Source organism: Anolis carolinensis, chromosome 6, assembly GCF_035594765.1.
Source record: "Anolis carolinensis isolate JA03-04 chromosome 6, rAnoCar3.1.pri, whole genome shotgun sequence".
NCBI lineage: Eukaryota > Metazoa > Chordata > Lepidosauria > Squamata > Dactyloidae > Anolis > Anolis carolinensis.
The window spans coordinates 51164223-51180570 of record NC_085846.1 but is presented as its reverse complement, the minus strand read 5'-3'; the positions used below and the strand labels follow the sequence as shown (position 1 = coordinate 51180570).

General features: G+C 39.1%; 1 protein-coding gene across 2 annotated transcripts in view; it reads left to right on the top strand.

The window, feature by feature from the left end:
- cntnap2 (contactin associated protein 2) overlaps nt 1-16348 on the top strand; it is a 924912-nt gene that overhangs the window by 523039 nt on the left and 385525 nt on the right. The window contains exon 1 of one of the 2 annotated variants that reach the window (XM_008112906.3): nt 6243-6301. The exons of the other annotated variant lie outside the window; for it this stretch is intronic. The gene's annotated coding sequence lies outside the window, so the exon portion shown is untranslated. Of the gene's footprint in view, nt 1-6242; nt 6302-16348 lie in introns of those variants that run through there. 2 annotated transcript variants of the gene reach the window in all.

Genomic DNA, 16348 nt, shown 5'->3' with positions numbered 1-16348 from the left:
TCAACTGTGGTGCCCAGAATTGGACGCAGTATTCCAGGTGTGGTCTGACCAAGGCAGAATAGAGGGGGAGCATGACTTCCCTGGCTCTAGACGCTATTCCCCTATTGATGCAGGCCAGAATCCCATTGGCTTTTTTAGCTGCTGCATCACATTGTTGGCTCATGTTTAACTTGTTGTCCACGAGGACTCCAAGGTCTTTTTTGCACACACTGCTGTCAAGCCAGGCGTCCCCCATTCTGTATCTTTGATTTCCATTTTTTCTGCCGAAGTGAAGTATCTTGCATTTGTCCCTGTTGAACTTCATTTTGTTAGTTTCGGCCCATCTCTCTAGTCTGTCAAGAGTTTTGAATTCTGCTCCTGTCTTCTGGAGTGTTAGCTATCCCTCCCAATTTGGTGTCGTCTGCAAACTTGATGATCGTGCCTTCTAACCCTTCGTCTAAGTCGTTAATAAAGATGTTGAACAGAACTGGGCCCAGGACGGAGCCCTGCGGCACTCCACTTGTCACTTCTTTCCATGATGAAGATGACGCATTGGTGAGCACCCTTTGGGTTCGTTCGCTTAGCCAATTACAGATCCACCTAACCGTAGTTTTGTCTAGCCCACATTTTACTAGTTTATTTGCCAGAAGGTCGTGGGGGACTTTGTCGAAGGCCTTACTGAAATCCAGGTAGGCTACATCCACAGCATTCCCTGTATCGACCCAACTCGTAACTCTATCGAAAAAAGAGATCAGATTAGTCTGGCATGACTTGTTTTTGGTAAATCCGTGTTGACTATTAGCAATGACCGCATTTGTTTCTAAGTGTTCGCAGACCACTTCCTTGATGATCTTTTCCAGAATTTTGCCTGGTATCGATGTGAGGCTGACCGGGACGGTAATTGTTTGGGTCGTTCTTTTTTCCCTTCTTGAAGATAGGGACCACATTCGCCCTCCTCCAATCTGCTGGGACTTCTCCCGTTCTCCAAGAACTCTCGAAGATAATTGCTAGTGGTTCTGAAATAACTTCCGCTAATTCCTTCAATACTCTTGGATGTAGCTGATCTGGCCCTGGGGACTTGGATTCGTTTAGAGAGGCCAGGTGTTCCTGGACAACTTGTTTCCCTATTTGGGGTTGGATTTCCCCCAATCCTTCGTCCATTTCATGTTGCTGAGGTTGAAGATGGCTTTCTTTTTGTGAGAAGACCGAGGCAAAGAAGGCATTGAGCAGTTCTGCCTTTTCCCTGTCCCCTGTCGCCATCACCCCATCTTCTCCTTGCAGAGGCCCTATCGCCTCCTTTTTCTTCCTTTTTCTACCAACGTAAGCAAAAAAGCCTTTTTTGTTGTTTTTTATGTCCCTGGCAAGCCTGAGCTCATTTTGCGCTTTAACCTTGCGAACCTTTTCCCTACAGGTGTTGGCTATACGTTTGAATTCTTCTTTGGTGATTTCTCCCCTTTTCCACTTCTTGTGCATGTCACTTTTGAGCTTTAGCTCAGTTAGAAGTTCTTTGGACATCCATTCTGGCTTCTTTGCACTTGTCTTATTTTTCTTCTTTGTTGGCACTGTTTGCATTTGCACCTTGAGTATTTCACTTTTGAAAAACTCCCATCCATCCTTAACTCCCTTGTTTTTTAATATTGGCATCCATGGAATGCCGCTCAGTAATTCCCTCATTTTTTGGAAGTCAGCTCTCTTAAAGTCGAGAATGTGTGTTTGACTTGTCTTAGTTTCAGCATTCCTTTGTATTGCAAACTGCAGGAGCACATGGTCACTTGCCCCTAAGGATCCAACCACTTCAACTGTATTGATCAGGTCTTCCACATTTGTTAAGATTAGATCAAGAGTTGCTGATCCCCTTGTTGCCTCTTCTACCTTCTGGACCATAAAATTGTCTGCAAGGCAAGTGAGGAATTTGTTGGACTTTGTACTCTTGGCTGAGTTTGTTTTCCAGCAGATATCGGGATAATTGAAATCGCCCATGACTACTATATCTCTTCTTTGCGCCTGTTTGGTCAGCTGTTGACAGAAGGCTTCATCAAGTCCTTCATCCTGACTCGGAGGTCTGTAGTAGACACCCACGACAAGATCTTTTTGAGTCCCGGTTCCCTTGATTCTTATCCAGATGCTTTCAAGCTGGTTTCCCGGATTACAGTCTTGCATTTCTTCTGCAATGTAACTTGTTTTGACATATAAAGCTACTCATCTGTTAAATTCACTAATTTTATTCTAGGCTTTGTTGCCAAGCCTATAGATAGATTCTTCTAGAGGAAATTATATATAGGTCTAAGATACACCATTTATAAGGGATAAGGAAACTTTTCTGGCTTAGCCTGTGCAAAGCTACATTAGTTTCCCTATCAAACCTGTCTTTTTTTATTTTTATTTTGGTTTTGCTATTTTCCTTTTTCAAAACAAGTGTTGTGGCTTGCTCTTCTGATTCTGAGGGAGAAGGAAGATGGGTGGTTGAAGAGGCAGCACTTGGGAATTTGGGGTTAACTGGCGAGGAAGAAGACAAAGGAAGAGAAATGGCAGATATGGCAGAGATCCCTACTCTTCCGGAGTGACAAAGGGAGAAAGAGGGCAGAAGGAGGTCAGATAGGCTAGCAGAGAAAATGCGACCAATTAGAACTCGCCGTAGGGTGAGCTGTGCTGAGAAGCTCAGGGCTATAAATTAGCAACAAGGTTAGGAGACAGTGCTGGCTGCAACCATCTTATTTTTGAGAGAGAGTCTGTTGCCAGCATTGTGTCCACCATGGTATCTCTGAAACCTCCTGTTGTTTGCAACCCGTAAGCCTGTATAGTAAATACTTTATTTGATGTCTGCTGTGAAGACTTTTGTTTTCTGTTTGCTTGAAAATTATCATCGAGATTGTACTTTCTATTTTCTAAATTGCATTATCTTTATTTTGGCTCACGTAAAGAGTTTTTGGGTTGTTGTATGTTTTCCGGGCTGTATGGCCATGTTCTAGAAGTATTCTCTCCTGACGTTTCACCCACATCTATGGCAGGCATCCTCAGAGGTTGTGAGGTATGGAGAAACTAAGCAAGGAAGGTTTATATATATCTGTGGGAAGTCCAGGGTGAGGCAAGAACTCTTGTCAGTTGGAGGCCAGCGTAAATGTTGCAGATAATCACCCTAATTTGCATTGAATGGCTACATCTACTAGCTACTTTCTGCCTGGGGGCATTCTTTGTTAACTGCCCCTCGTTCCGATGTCTCAGAGTGTTGCTTCTTATTTACTGTTCTGATTTGTGAATTTTTTAATACTGGTAGCCAGATTTTGTTCATTTTCATGGTTTCCTCCTTTCTGTTGAAGTTGTCCACATGCTTGTGGATTTCAATGGCTTCTCTGTGTAGTCTGACGTGATAGTTGTTGGAGTGGTCAAGCATTTCTATGTTCTCAAATAATATACTGTGTCCAGGTTGGTTCATCAGGTGCTCTGCTATGGCTGATTTCTCTGGTTGAGTTAGTCTGCAGTGCCTTTCATGTTCTTTGACTTGTGTTTGGGCGCTGTGTTTGGTGGTCCCTATATAGACTTGTCCACAGCTGCATGGTATACGGTAGACTCCCGCAGAGGTGAGAGGATCCCTCTTGTCCGCTGACCGTAGCATTTGTTGGATTTTCTTTGTGGGTCTGTAGATGGTTTGTAGGTTGTGCTTCTTCATCAGTTTGCCTATGTGGTCAGTGGTTCCCTTGATGTATGGTAAGAACACCTTTCCTCTGGGTGGATCTTTGTCTTGACTCTCATGGCTTGTTCTTGGCCTTGCAGCTCTTCTGATGTCTGTGGTGGAGTATCCATTGGCCTGTAGAGCCCAGTTTAGGTGGGTTAGTTCACCTTGGAGGAGATGAGGTTCACAGATTCTTTGTGCACAGTCTGTCAGGGCTTTGATTGTGCTTCTTGTTTGACTTGGGTGATGGTTGGAGTTTTTATGAAGGTATCTATCTCTGTGTGTAGGGCTTGCGGATGACCAGAAAATCTAGAAATGGCAGTTTTCCTTCCTTTTCCTTTTCCATGGTGAATTGGATGTTTGGGTGGATGCTGTTAAGGTGGTCCAGGAGTTTTTATTTGCTTTCACTTGTGTCTAAGGCTGTTTCTGGTGTAGAATTGGACAACAAGGAACATAAAATGTGCCTTTGTGCAGGGTATAATGCTAGTCATGTTCTGATAAAAGGTATTTTTTCTTTTTTATATAAATAATTTGTATTAATCACAAAATAATAATAATAATAATAATAATAATAATAATAATAATAATAATAATAATAAAGGTAAAGGTTTCCCCTGACGTTAAGTCTAGTCGTGACCGACTCTGGGGGTTGGTGCTCATTTCTAAGCCGAAGAGCCGGCGTTGTCCATGGCATGACTGCATGGAGCGCCGTTACCTTCCCGCCGGAGGTGTACCTATTGATCTACTCACATTGGCATGTATTCGAACTGCTAGGTTGGCAGGAGCTGGGGCTAACAGCGGGTGCTCATTCCGCTCCCAGGATTTGAACCTAGCACCTTTTGGTTCACAATAATAATAATAAATCATAAAAAATACGAGCATTTGCCGATGTTTTAATTTATATCGTAGAATACCCAATCAAAAATATACAAAAATGGATGAATAAAATAGGGAGATTCTGAGAATGGAATGAGAATAAGGTTTTTGATAGGATTGTTCCTGGGAACACAGTTCTCAGCTTTGGGAAATTACGATTTCTGAATTTGTTCAGGGCTCTAAAGAAAATAGATACAGTAGAGTCTCACTTATCCAACACTTGCTTATCCAACGTTCTGGATTATCCAACGCATTTTTTTAGTCAATGTTTTTAATATATCGTGATATTTTGGTGCTAAATTCGTAAATACAGTAATTACTACATAACATTACTGCGCATTGAACTACGTTTTCTGTCAAATTTGTTGTATAACATGATGTTTTGGTGCTGAATTTGTAAAATCATAACCTAATTTGATGTTTAATAGACTTTTCCTTAATGCCTCCTTATTATCCAACATATTCGCTTATCCAACGTTCTGCCAGCCCGTTTATGTTGGATAAGTGAGACTCTACTGTACTCGGGTGCCCTGATGGGCTTCACAGAGGTGACAAAAGAAGCAAGGAGGTGGGTCATTAGGTATTTGGTTTCTGCTAAGTTTTAGCCATTTGTGAGGCAGGGCAAACTAGCCAGGACTAATTCCTGCTTGTTTTGATGGTGCATGAAAGAGGGAAACACATGGTGCAACTCGAAGCCAGACCCTAGAGGGAAGGTTCCATTTGGTTTTAGAATTTGGGAGAAGGGGACCTCACAAGACAATTTATCCATTCCTTGTCTTTTGGGCTTATCTTTTCAATAACGCTGGAATCATAATTACTTCCCCTTCCATCTCGCATTACACTCACTCTTAACTTGTAATTTTCTTCTTACTTTTGGAGTGCTAATGTTATGAATAACTTTTCAATAACTTTCAAGCATAGGTTCTGTTATTGCAATTTCAGTGTGAGAGGCTACAGCAGAACTTTTACAGAACAACATTTAGACATTAGAAATACAGACATACAGATTCTATGTAACTACATTGGATTCACAAACAACCTATTACATTGGCTAACAAACAGACAAAGGGGGGGTTACATTTTCACTCAGCATTCACACACATGTACATGCATCCATCCTCATGCACACATCCAAATATTACCATATCCTTTTCTCCCTCCTTGGAGAAGCATCTGCTTAGGCCTGGCCCTGCTTTCCCCTGCAGCTTGCCAATGTATAGATCCAAAACTTTCATAACGCCAAAACCTCAAAACACCAAAAAGAACATGACTCCAAAATGCACTTCTTCCTCTTCTCTTGAGAAAAGGACGCCCCAAAAGTGAACAGAATTCTGCTTTCCCATAGCAGATCTGACACGTAAACCATCTCCACAGAGCATGGCAGGTGAAGCAGCATCACTGTCTGTCATAATTTCTGGATCTGTAAGAAAAAATGGGTTCCCAAGGGTTTGAACTGACAAGTACCCACTTCGGGGCCAGATTCTGGAGGTTGTCACAGCTTCTAAGGGGATTGTTTTTCAGACCAAACTATTACAACTATTACAGACAGAATTCTCTAAAAGTTTGAATGATACTAACTCTTATGACGTTTTCAAAATAAATTTGTTGTATTTCTTTAAATGCAACCCATGAGTTACAGTAATGCTAATACTGCATTGTAGAACACCTGTGTGAGATTCTTTGCTATATAAACAACAGGTTGAGCCATTTAGGCTCATACTCACAGTAGAATAAAACCTGAATGCAGAGTATCATTGATTGGAAACTGAACACTTTGTAAGTATAGGCATAATATTTTTTCAATATATATTTTTTGATGTTTATTCACACTGTGTTTAATATATTAAGAGAACAGCTTGTAAGCCACTGTATGTTCCTAATAGGTTCCACGATATCTATGAAAGAGTTTAGTCTTCATTGATTACATTCTTGAATTGTTTGAACTAAATAACCTAAGTAAGTAGTATGTATTAATATTAGCCAATTTTACTAGGCCATAAAACACTTTGTACAATTATATTAATGTTATCCAATACTTGCAGACCCTATCACCAGATAAAGACTATAGGTAGTTGAAACCAGTTATGGATCAGGGGTCTACTCATCCTTTACAAAGACTCAAGAAAATAAACAAGGATGTTTACTATATTGTGAATGCAACTACAGTAGAGTCTCACTTATCCAACACTCGCTTATCCAACATTCTGGATTATCCAACGCATTTTTGTAGACAATGTTTTTAATACATCATGATATTTTGGTACTAAATTCGTAAATACAGTAATTACTACATAGCATTACTATGTATTGAACTACTTTTTCTGTCAAATTTGTTGTATAATATGATGTTTTGGTGCTTAATTTGTAAAATCATAACCTAATTTGATGTTTAATAGGCTTTTCCTTAATCCCTCCTTATTATCCAACATATTCGCTTATCCAATGTTCTGCTGGCCCTTTTATGTTGGATAATAATCTGTGAATGTAACAGTTTGATTGTGATTTGTAACCATTTATCTGATATTTATATTCATTTATTGTATATAATACACTTTTTAATGATATCTAATACATTGTTATAATTTCTGGATCATCATAAAGTCACTTATATAGTAACTAGCTGTGCCCGGCCACGCGTTGCTGTGTCTTAGTCTGGTGGTGTTGGTCAGTCTACATTAGGTTGTATTTATGCTGTGACCTCCACCTTCTTTATACTCACATTAGTAGTAGTATTTGAAGTCTGTTACCTTCTTCAATTTTTGTGTTGATTGATAATTGCTTGAGATCCCTGTTGTCTTTGGTTTGTTGTTAATTGTAATGTCTGATTCTGCTGAGGGCGGTTTATATTTTTATTGTGGTACAATAGTCCTTTTTTTGTTTTGCCTGTGTAGGTGTTTATTATTATTGTTGTTGTAGTGGTCATGAAGGTTGGATAAGTTAGATGCTACTGAATTGTTTTTTGGAGGCCCAGTGTAGCACTGACTGGCCTCTCAGCCTCAGTGCCTGGCTGTTTCTTCCCTGTGATGGTGTTGATTCTTGTTGTTGTTGTTGTTGTCATTGTTATTATTGTAATTGTTTTTTTGGAGGCCAAGTGTGAATGTAGGGATTGGGGAGGTGGATGAGTTGTGTTGTCAAATGTTGTATTTGTTATAGTCACAATGCGTTGTTGTGAGTTTTGTGGGTCTGGATTGTGGTTTTGTGGTGTGGTTGTGTTGTTACAACTGAGAGGCAAGGCTTTTGTGTTGTGTTGCGAAGTTTTGTATTTCTGGGGTGTTTAGTTGTGTGCCAAGTTTTGTATTTCTGGGGCGTTTAGTTGTGTTGTTATAGTCACGATGCATTGTTGTGAGTTTTGTGGGTCCGGATTGTGGTTTTGTGGTATGGTTGTGTTGTTACAACCGGGAGGCAAGGTTTTTGCGTTGTGTTGCCAAGTTTTGTATTTCTGGGGCGTTTAGTTGTGTGCCAAGTTTTGTATTTCTGGGGCGTTTAGTTGTGTTGTTATAGTCATGATGCATTGTTGTGAGTTTTGTGGGTCTGGATTGTGGTTTTGTGGTGTGGTTGTGTTGTTACAACTGAGAGGCAAGGCTTTTGTGTTGTGTTGCGAAGTTTTATATTTCTGGGGCGTTTAGTTGTGTGCCAAGTTTCGTATTTCTGGGGCGTTTAGTTGTGTTGTTATAGTCACGATGCGTTGTTGTGAGTTTTATGGGTCTGGATTGTGGTTTTGTGGTGTGGTTGTGTTGTTACAACCTGGAGGGAAGGCTTTTGTGTTGTGTTGCCAAGTTTTGTATTTCTGGGGCGTTTAGTTGTGTTGTTATAGTCACGATGCGTTGTTGTGAGTTTTGTGGGTCCTGTGTGGTTTTGTGGTGTGGTTGTGTTGTTACAACTGGGAAGCAAGGCTTTTGCATTGTGTTGCCAAGTTTTGTATTTCTGGGGCGTTTAGTTGTGTTGTTATTGCATGATGCGTTGTTGTGAGTTTTGTGGGTCTGGATTGTGGTTTTGTGGTGTGGTTGTGTTGTTGTAACCTGGAGGCAAGCCTTTTGCATTGTGTTGCCAAATTTTGTATTTCTGGGATGTTTAGTTTTGTTGTTATAGTCACTGCGCAAACAACTTTATCATTTTATATATATAGATATTTTGCTGATGTTCTCCCAAAATTGTAAATGAATGATAGACTTCATCCATCCTGGTTCTCTCTCAGTTTCCTGGACCAGATGTTGACTCTTCTTGATTAGTATTGGCATTGTGTTGACTTCCTTCTTAACATCCTTAACTTAAAAGAACCATTGTCTCTGTCTCAAAAGTTCATCAAGTCAGCAAATCTTGACAGATGTAAACATTTGTTTTATCACTGTCACAGTTCTTATTACAGTTTACCAGGCAGGTCAACTATTTCAGCTCTCATTAGCAGGTTTTTAATTACAATTCAGCAAGCAGGCAGTTAATCACTGCAGGCCTTAATATTTGAATGGTGTTGCCAAAATTATTAACTCTCATTCATTCCTTTCTTCCATACAATTTATTCATACCCACACATATTAAATCCACATTTATCAAATCTGCACTTCATATTTTTGTAGCACTAAAATATTTTCTTGTGATAGTTTGATTAGATTTGCTCAAATTGTAGGCCATTTCCCTACCATTTTGTTTTATTTATTTATTTATTTACAGTATTTATATTCCGCCCTTCTCACCCCGAAGGGGACTCAGGGCGGATCACATTACACATCTAAGGCAAACATTCAATGCCTTTAAAATAGAACAAAGACAAGACAAACATAGGCTCAGAGCTGGCCTTGAACTCATGACCTCTTGGTCAGAGTGATTTGTTGCAGCTGGCTGCAGCTGGCTGACTGCTCACCAGTCTGCGCCACAGCCCGGTTGGGAGTGGGGCCTTTGCTGGAAGTCACACAACATCATGTGGCTTCATCCATCAGATGGGGTGAAAGCATCCCAGAATGCCAGTCTAATGAGGTCGTAGGATTAGCATTTTCCTTTTTTCATTTTGTAATGAGTTACTTAACAAGTGACTTTTAAAAAGTAACTTTCCAAATTTTGCTATGAATCAGTTTAAAGCCAGGTTCTTCCATAATATAGATTTGCTATGTAGACAAGTGGGATAAGATTTTGTTATTTTTAAACCTGCTTTTTATGATGTTCTTTTTTTATAATCATTCTTCACACTCAAGAGTTCTTGAAACATATATCATCGTTTAAGTTACATGCTTTACTTACTTTTTGTGTCATGCAGAATCCTGAAAAATGGCTATATACATACAAGATACTGTTGTCTTTGGACTAAGCCCAAATGTGATAAATATTAGCTTGGAATTTCTATATAACTTCTGTATTTTTATTTTCCTTTTCAACTTGTAATTTTAAGGTAAAATATGCACAGTTGATACCTAGCACAGAGAGAAAAATACTGATTTTAATAACAACAACAACGAACTTTATTTGTACCCTGCCCCATCTCTCAAAAGACTTGGGATGGCTCACAACATCAAAGGATACATAAGATATAAGAAAAAAACAATAACACATCAAATCAATATAAAATAAAACAACATAAGCCAACACACAAGTAAACAAAGTTAATAATAAGAATTATAAAACATTAGCTAAAACCCTGAGTTTTTATCCCTTCAAAAGAAACCAGGGCTCCATAGAATTACAGTATATGCAGAGACCAGGTATTTTCTTATTGCTGCTAATTTTCTCTACATGTTGTTTTTCTCCATTGTAACCCTATTCTCCTCCCTCTTATGTGAGCTTGGGCTGGCAAGGACTATTTCTTTTGTTGGTTATGTAGGCAGGTAAAATAGATTATTGTAAAAATTCATCTCCAGTCAATGATAGATTGACCTTTCTGTAAATGCAGTATTCACTGTATTTCCTGGTTTGCTAAATATGACATATTTAATGTTTGTAAAAGCCATTTGAAAGTGCTATACGGAGCAATCACTTGGTGTTGAACACAGATTATTGAAAATGATAGTGCATTACATATGGTGGAAATGTTCTTTTAAAATGGAAATATTAGCTATTGTATGTCTGCATTGCTTCTGTCGCTTTGAGCTAATCTACAGATGAGTTGATGTGATGAACACAAAAGATTGCTTGGTTTCTTTTTTTATTTATAGCATAGCAATCCAAATAAGTATATAACTTATTCTTAAGTAAAAACAATTTAGTGCCTAAGAAAGAATGGCATTGTCCCCTGATTTTTATAGAAATGTGAATGTTTTGCCAGCATTACAGTAAATCTTTCTGGTAGTTGGCAACACCTTTTCTATACATTTAAAGGAAGACTGCCTGTCTAAAGATGCACAATTATAGCTCTGTGGCAGAGCATAATATGTCCCTCTTCCTGGAGTACACAAATCAGTATTCTAGGTGACAATGGCATTCTTTCGTATCAACTGTCACTGGTAGAGGCCCTGTCAGTAGTAAGGAGCACTTGATGTGGGAGTTAAAATAGGTTCTACTCAAAGCCTTTACACCTGCTCATGGGTAACTGAATAGAGAGATAGTGTTGTAGAGTTCCCCCTCTTAGTTCCTCACAGCATCTGTACTTAAGGCATGTATGTTTGTCCAGCATTAAATAGCTATCTGTTTACCAGCTGATGAATGTGTAATAAACATCTGCAGAATAAAGTAGAAATGGGATTATCCCAAAACATACACACACCTCCAGTTTTGTTAATATAGTCAACCATAATGGAACAATAAAGAAGGAGGATCAAATGTATTTTAAGATATTTTTATAAATTTATTTTTAAGTAATGAGGGAGAACCATTTTTATAACAGAATTATTATTATGATTATTATTGACACAACAACATAGTCTGACACAGCAAACAAGATAGATATGCTGGAATTTGTATCACAAAATCACAAGTCGAACACTTCCCAAGCGTTTAGGACTGTGTGATGTATTTTCGGATGATGCGCGCAGATCCCAGTAAGGTGGCCTTTTGCAGTTGGCAGATCGTAATTTTGTCAATGTCTATTGTTTCCAAATTCCAACTGAGATCTTTTGGCACGGCACCCAATGTGCTGATCACCACCGGGACCACTTGTACTGGTTTCTTCCAGAGTCTTTGAAGTTCAGTCTTGAGGTCCTGATAGCAGCTGAGTTTTTCTTGTTGTTTTTCGTCAATCCGACTGTCACCTGGTATGACGACATCAATAATCCAAACCTCCTTCTTTTCCACAACTGTGATGTCTGGTGTATTGTGTTCCAGAACTTTGTCAGTCTGAATTCAAAAGTCCCACAGTATCTTTGTGTGCTTATTTTCCATTACCTTTACAGGTTTGTGATTCCACCAGTTCTTTACTGCAGGGAGGTGGTACTTGAGGTGTAAGTTCCTGTCTTGTCAGGATTAAGTTTCAGCTTGTTTGCTGCCATCCAGTCCATCACAGTGGCCAGGCACTGGTCCAGGATCTGGGGGGCTTCCTTGGAGTTAGGTGGAAAAGAGTAGTAGAGTTGTGTGTCGTCTGCCTAGAGATGGCACCAAACTCCAAAACTTTGCGTGACCTCACCCAGCGGTTTCATGTAGATGTTCAAGAGCATGGGAAAAAGAATGGAACATTGCGGGACCCCATAGGTCAATGGCCAGGGGTCCAAGCTGGAATCCCTGGAATCAGCTTCACCAACTGGGAACGACCCTCCAGTAAGGAGTGAAGCCATTACAAAGCAAAGCCCCCAATACCCATTCCAGAGAGCCATCCCAGAAGGATACCATGGTCGATGGTATCGAAAGCCGTTGAGATGTCCAAGAGAACCAACAGAGTCACACTTCCCCTGTCAAGCTCTCTGCAGAGGTCATCAACCAAGGCAATCAAAGCCGTCTCCATACCGTGGCCAGACCTGAAGCCAGACTGCAACAAGTCCAGATAGTTGGTCTCAGTCAAGAATCCGAAGAGCTGCAAAGCGACCATCCACTCCAGAATGTTGCCCCAAAAGGGGAGGTTGGAAATTGGCTGGTAGTTGTTTAATACCGAAGGATCAAGGGATGCCTTTTTCAGGATCGGTCTCACCAATGCCTGTTTTAGGGCAGATGGAAAATGTCCCTGCTCTAGTGAGACATTTATGATCCTCATGAACCAATTGCCAGCCCCCCAATGGCAAGTTTTATTAGCCAAGAAGGGCAAGGATCTGAAGCGCACATAGTCGCTTTCACAGCTCCAAGGATCCCCTCAACATCATCAGGCTGAACACTCCGAAACAAATCCATTAAAATCAGACAAGCAGGTGCCTCAGTTACCTCCTCTGGTGCTGCTTGAAGGTTGGTGTCTAAGTTGGAGCGTATCCAAGTGACCTTGTCTGCAAAATGATGTATGAACTCACTGCATCGAGTTGTCAGGTGGTCGGGGATAGCCTCCTCAGCATGAGGATGGAGAAACTCCCCACCACCTGAAACAACTCAGCTGGTCTGTTGGTTGCAGAGGCAATGCAGGCAGTTGAGAAAGCTTTTCTTTTTTTTCTTTTTTTTTTGTGGGTAAACAGTTTATTAATGAAACGTTACATAACAAAACAGCAAATTATCGCAAATATAGTCAGATAACAATCATTTTGAAATGTACATGCATATCTACATTAGTCAACCAGCCCGCCAATTCTAACACAGTACATATTATTATCTGTTACTCAAAACATATAGAACTGCTCTTTCCACATGTCATCCACCACTCTCAATCCAGGTTTCTACTCTTTTTTTTTTTTAGAAATTAAATATAAGAGTTTACCCTAACATTCAAACAAAACAAAAACATACAACGTATTACACACAACAAACCCTGCACGCACCCGAAACCCCTATCCCACATAAAATAAAACCCCTTCCCCACACCCGTGCACCCTTCACCATGACTTCCAACCCTGAAGCACTATGAAGCCTTTAAGCCAATTTACCTATCCTTGTTAATAGTAACCCTAAATACCTAATGGAACTCCTCTATGTTACTGACTCCTTATTCAGATATGCTATGGCCAGCTTCCATGTTTCTAAAAAGTCCTCATTACTTTTGTTCTTCCTATTGTTGGTAAGTTTGGCCATTAGCATATATTCCCGCATTCTTTCTCTCCAATCCTTTTTAGTTAAACCTTTTTCCCCTTTCCAGTCTTTGGCTATGGTCAATCTTGCTGCCGCAAAGCTATATTGGTATATTTCTTGGTCCTTTTGGTTATTGTTTTCTCTATGTAGACCTAATAGACACAATCCTGGGCTTTTTTTTTAATCTTATTATGTAGCATTTTATTAGTCTCTTTAATTACCTTGTCCCAAAATGCCTGTATGGTCATACACGTCCACCACATGTGGATGAATGTCCCTTTCTGTTTCCTACACCTCCAGCAAATACCTTGTTGTGATTTATCTATTTTTGCCAATGTTGCTGGGGTGATATAGCATCTATAAAACATTTTATATTGATTCTCCCTAATTGATCCAGATATTGTGAATTTGAATTCTTTGTTCCATAGGTACTCCCAGTTATCCAATTCTATTGGCCTACCTAGGTCCTTGGCCCAGGATATCATTATTGTCTTGACTGTATTATCCTCCATATTATAACTTAATATGTATTTGTATAATCTGGATATTAACCCTTTATTTCCCTTTTCCCATATTCTTTCCAGTTCTGATTTTTTAGTTGCGAAACCAACCCTCATATCTTTTTTATATCTTTCATGCAATTGGTGATATCGAAACCAATCATTAATCTCCAATTCTTCCCGCCCTTTTAATTTCCATTCTTCATTTTCTCTAATAAGGTATTCTTTATATGTTCTTGTTTCTACACTTAAGGCTGGTCTTATAACTGCTTCTAATGGCCTCAACCAAAGGGGTGTTTTCGGTTCCATACCTTTTCTATATTTTTTCCAAATGTCTAATAGTCCCCCTCTAATTATATGTTTATTAAAGTCTTTATTTAATTTGTCTCCATCGTACCATACATATGCATGCCAGCCGAATCTTAATTCATATCCTTCCAAATTTAATAGGGTCTTATTTTCTAATTTTATCCATTCCTTCATCCAGGACAGAGCTGCAGCCTCGTAATAGGTCCTTAGAACGGGTAAGCTTAGCCCCCCTCTTCCTTTATCGTCAATTAAATTCCGGTATGCTATCCTCGCTCTTTTTCCTGCCCAAATAAAATCTGTAATCTTTCTTTTCCATTTCTCAAAAAATTTTATTCCTTTGATAATGGGTATATTTTGAAACAGGAATAGCATTTTGGGGAGTACCATCATCTTTATTACTGCAATTCTGCCCATCCATGTTAGTGGGATTGTTTGCCATCTAGTAAGATCTTTTTTAATGTCTTCCCATACTTTGACGTAATTATCCTGAAATAAATTGATATTTTTGTTTGTGACCCATATACCTAAATATTTTACTTTCGGGATCACCTCGCAGTCTGCTGCGGCCTCCAGTTTCTTACAGCTTTTAGCATCTATATTTTTTACTAAAAACTTAGATTTTTCCTTGTTTATAATAAATCCTGATATGTCACCATGTCTTTGAATAATGTCCAATACTTTTTTAATACTTTGTAGTGGGTTAGTTAGAATACAGACTATATCGTCTGCATAAGCCCTAATTTTTAGTTCTTGGTCACTGATCTTTAAACCCGTAATTTCCTTCTCTTCTCTTATTCTGACATTTAAGATTTCCAGACCCATAATAAATAATAGTGGGGACAGCGGGCAACCTTGTCTGGTCCCTTTTTGTATGTCGATGTAATCTGATAGTTGACCATTGATGTTTAACCTTGCTCTTTGATTAGTGTATATAGCCCCTACTGCCCTTTTGAATTGGTGGCCAACTTCAAATTTTTCTAACACTTTTTCCAAATAATCCCATCTAACATGGTCAAAGGCTTTTTCTGCATCAATAAAGAACAACGCCAAATCTCTATTTGGGTCTTTTTCTGCTACTTCCAGGGTGTTCAATATCAGTCTGATGTTTTGATTTACTTGTCTTCCTGGGAGAAACCCCACCTGGTCTTTATGAATGATCTGTGCTAGAGCTTGCTTAATTCTATTTGCCAATATAGTGGCAAATATTTTGTAATCGCAGTTCAGCAATGATATTGGTCTATAATTTTTAATTAAGTCTAAATCTTTATCCTGTTTAGGGACTAAAACAATTATGGATTCCTTCCAAGATTCTGGAAGTTCCCCCTTTTTCAAGACCACATTCATCACTGACACCAACTGTGGTACTAGCTCTTCCTTAAACGTTTTATAGTATATGGTCAAAAGTCCATCTGCCCCAGGGGACTTATTTACTTTAGCCATATTTATTGTCCTGATTACTTCCTCTGGTGTAATTTGTTTGTCTAAGTCAGCCTTCATTGCTTCTGAAATTTGTTTTAAGTTTGTCTCCTCCACATACTGGGAGATTGTCTTAATCTCCCCCTGAGTTTTTTTGTATAAGTTGGCATAATATTCTTCGAATAGTTTTTGTATCTGTTGTGAATCAGTGACAGTTTCTCCTTTATTTTTTATCCTCATTATCAATGGTTTTTTCTTTGCATCTTTTATTTGCCAAGCTAATAATTTCCCTGGTTTGTTTGCATTTTCAAAAACGTTTTATCTATTATACATAACTTTCCTTTCTATTTCACTAGCAATTAGCTGTTCGTATTGTTGGTGCAATTTTTTTAGTTCACCTTGTAGTCTTGTCTTTGTACCTTTTTCTTTTTCTATTTCTAATTCCTTTGTCCTGATTTTTGATAACAACTCCAGTTGGGCCTTATTTTTTCCTTTGTACCAGATCGAGTTTTGTTGTATCAATAACCCTCTAATTACTGCT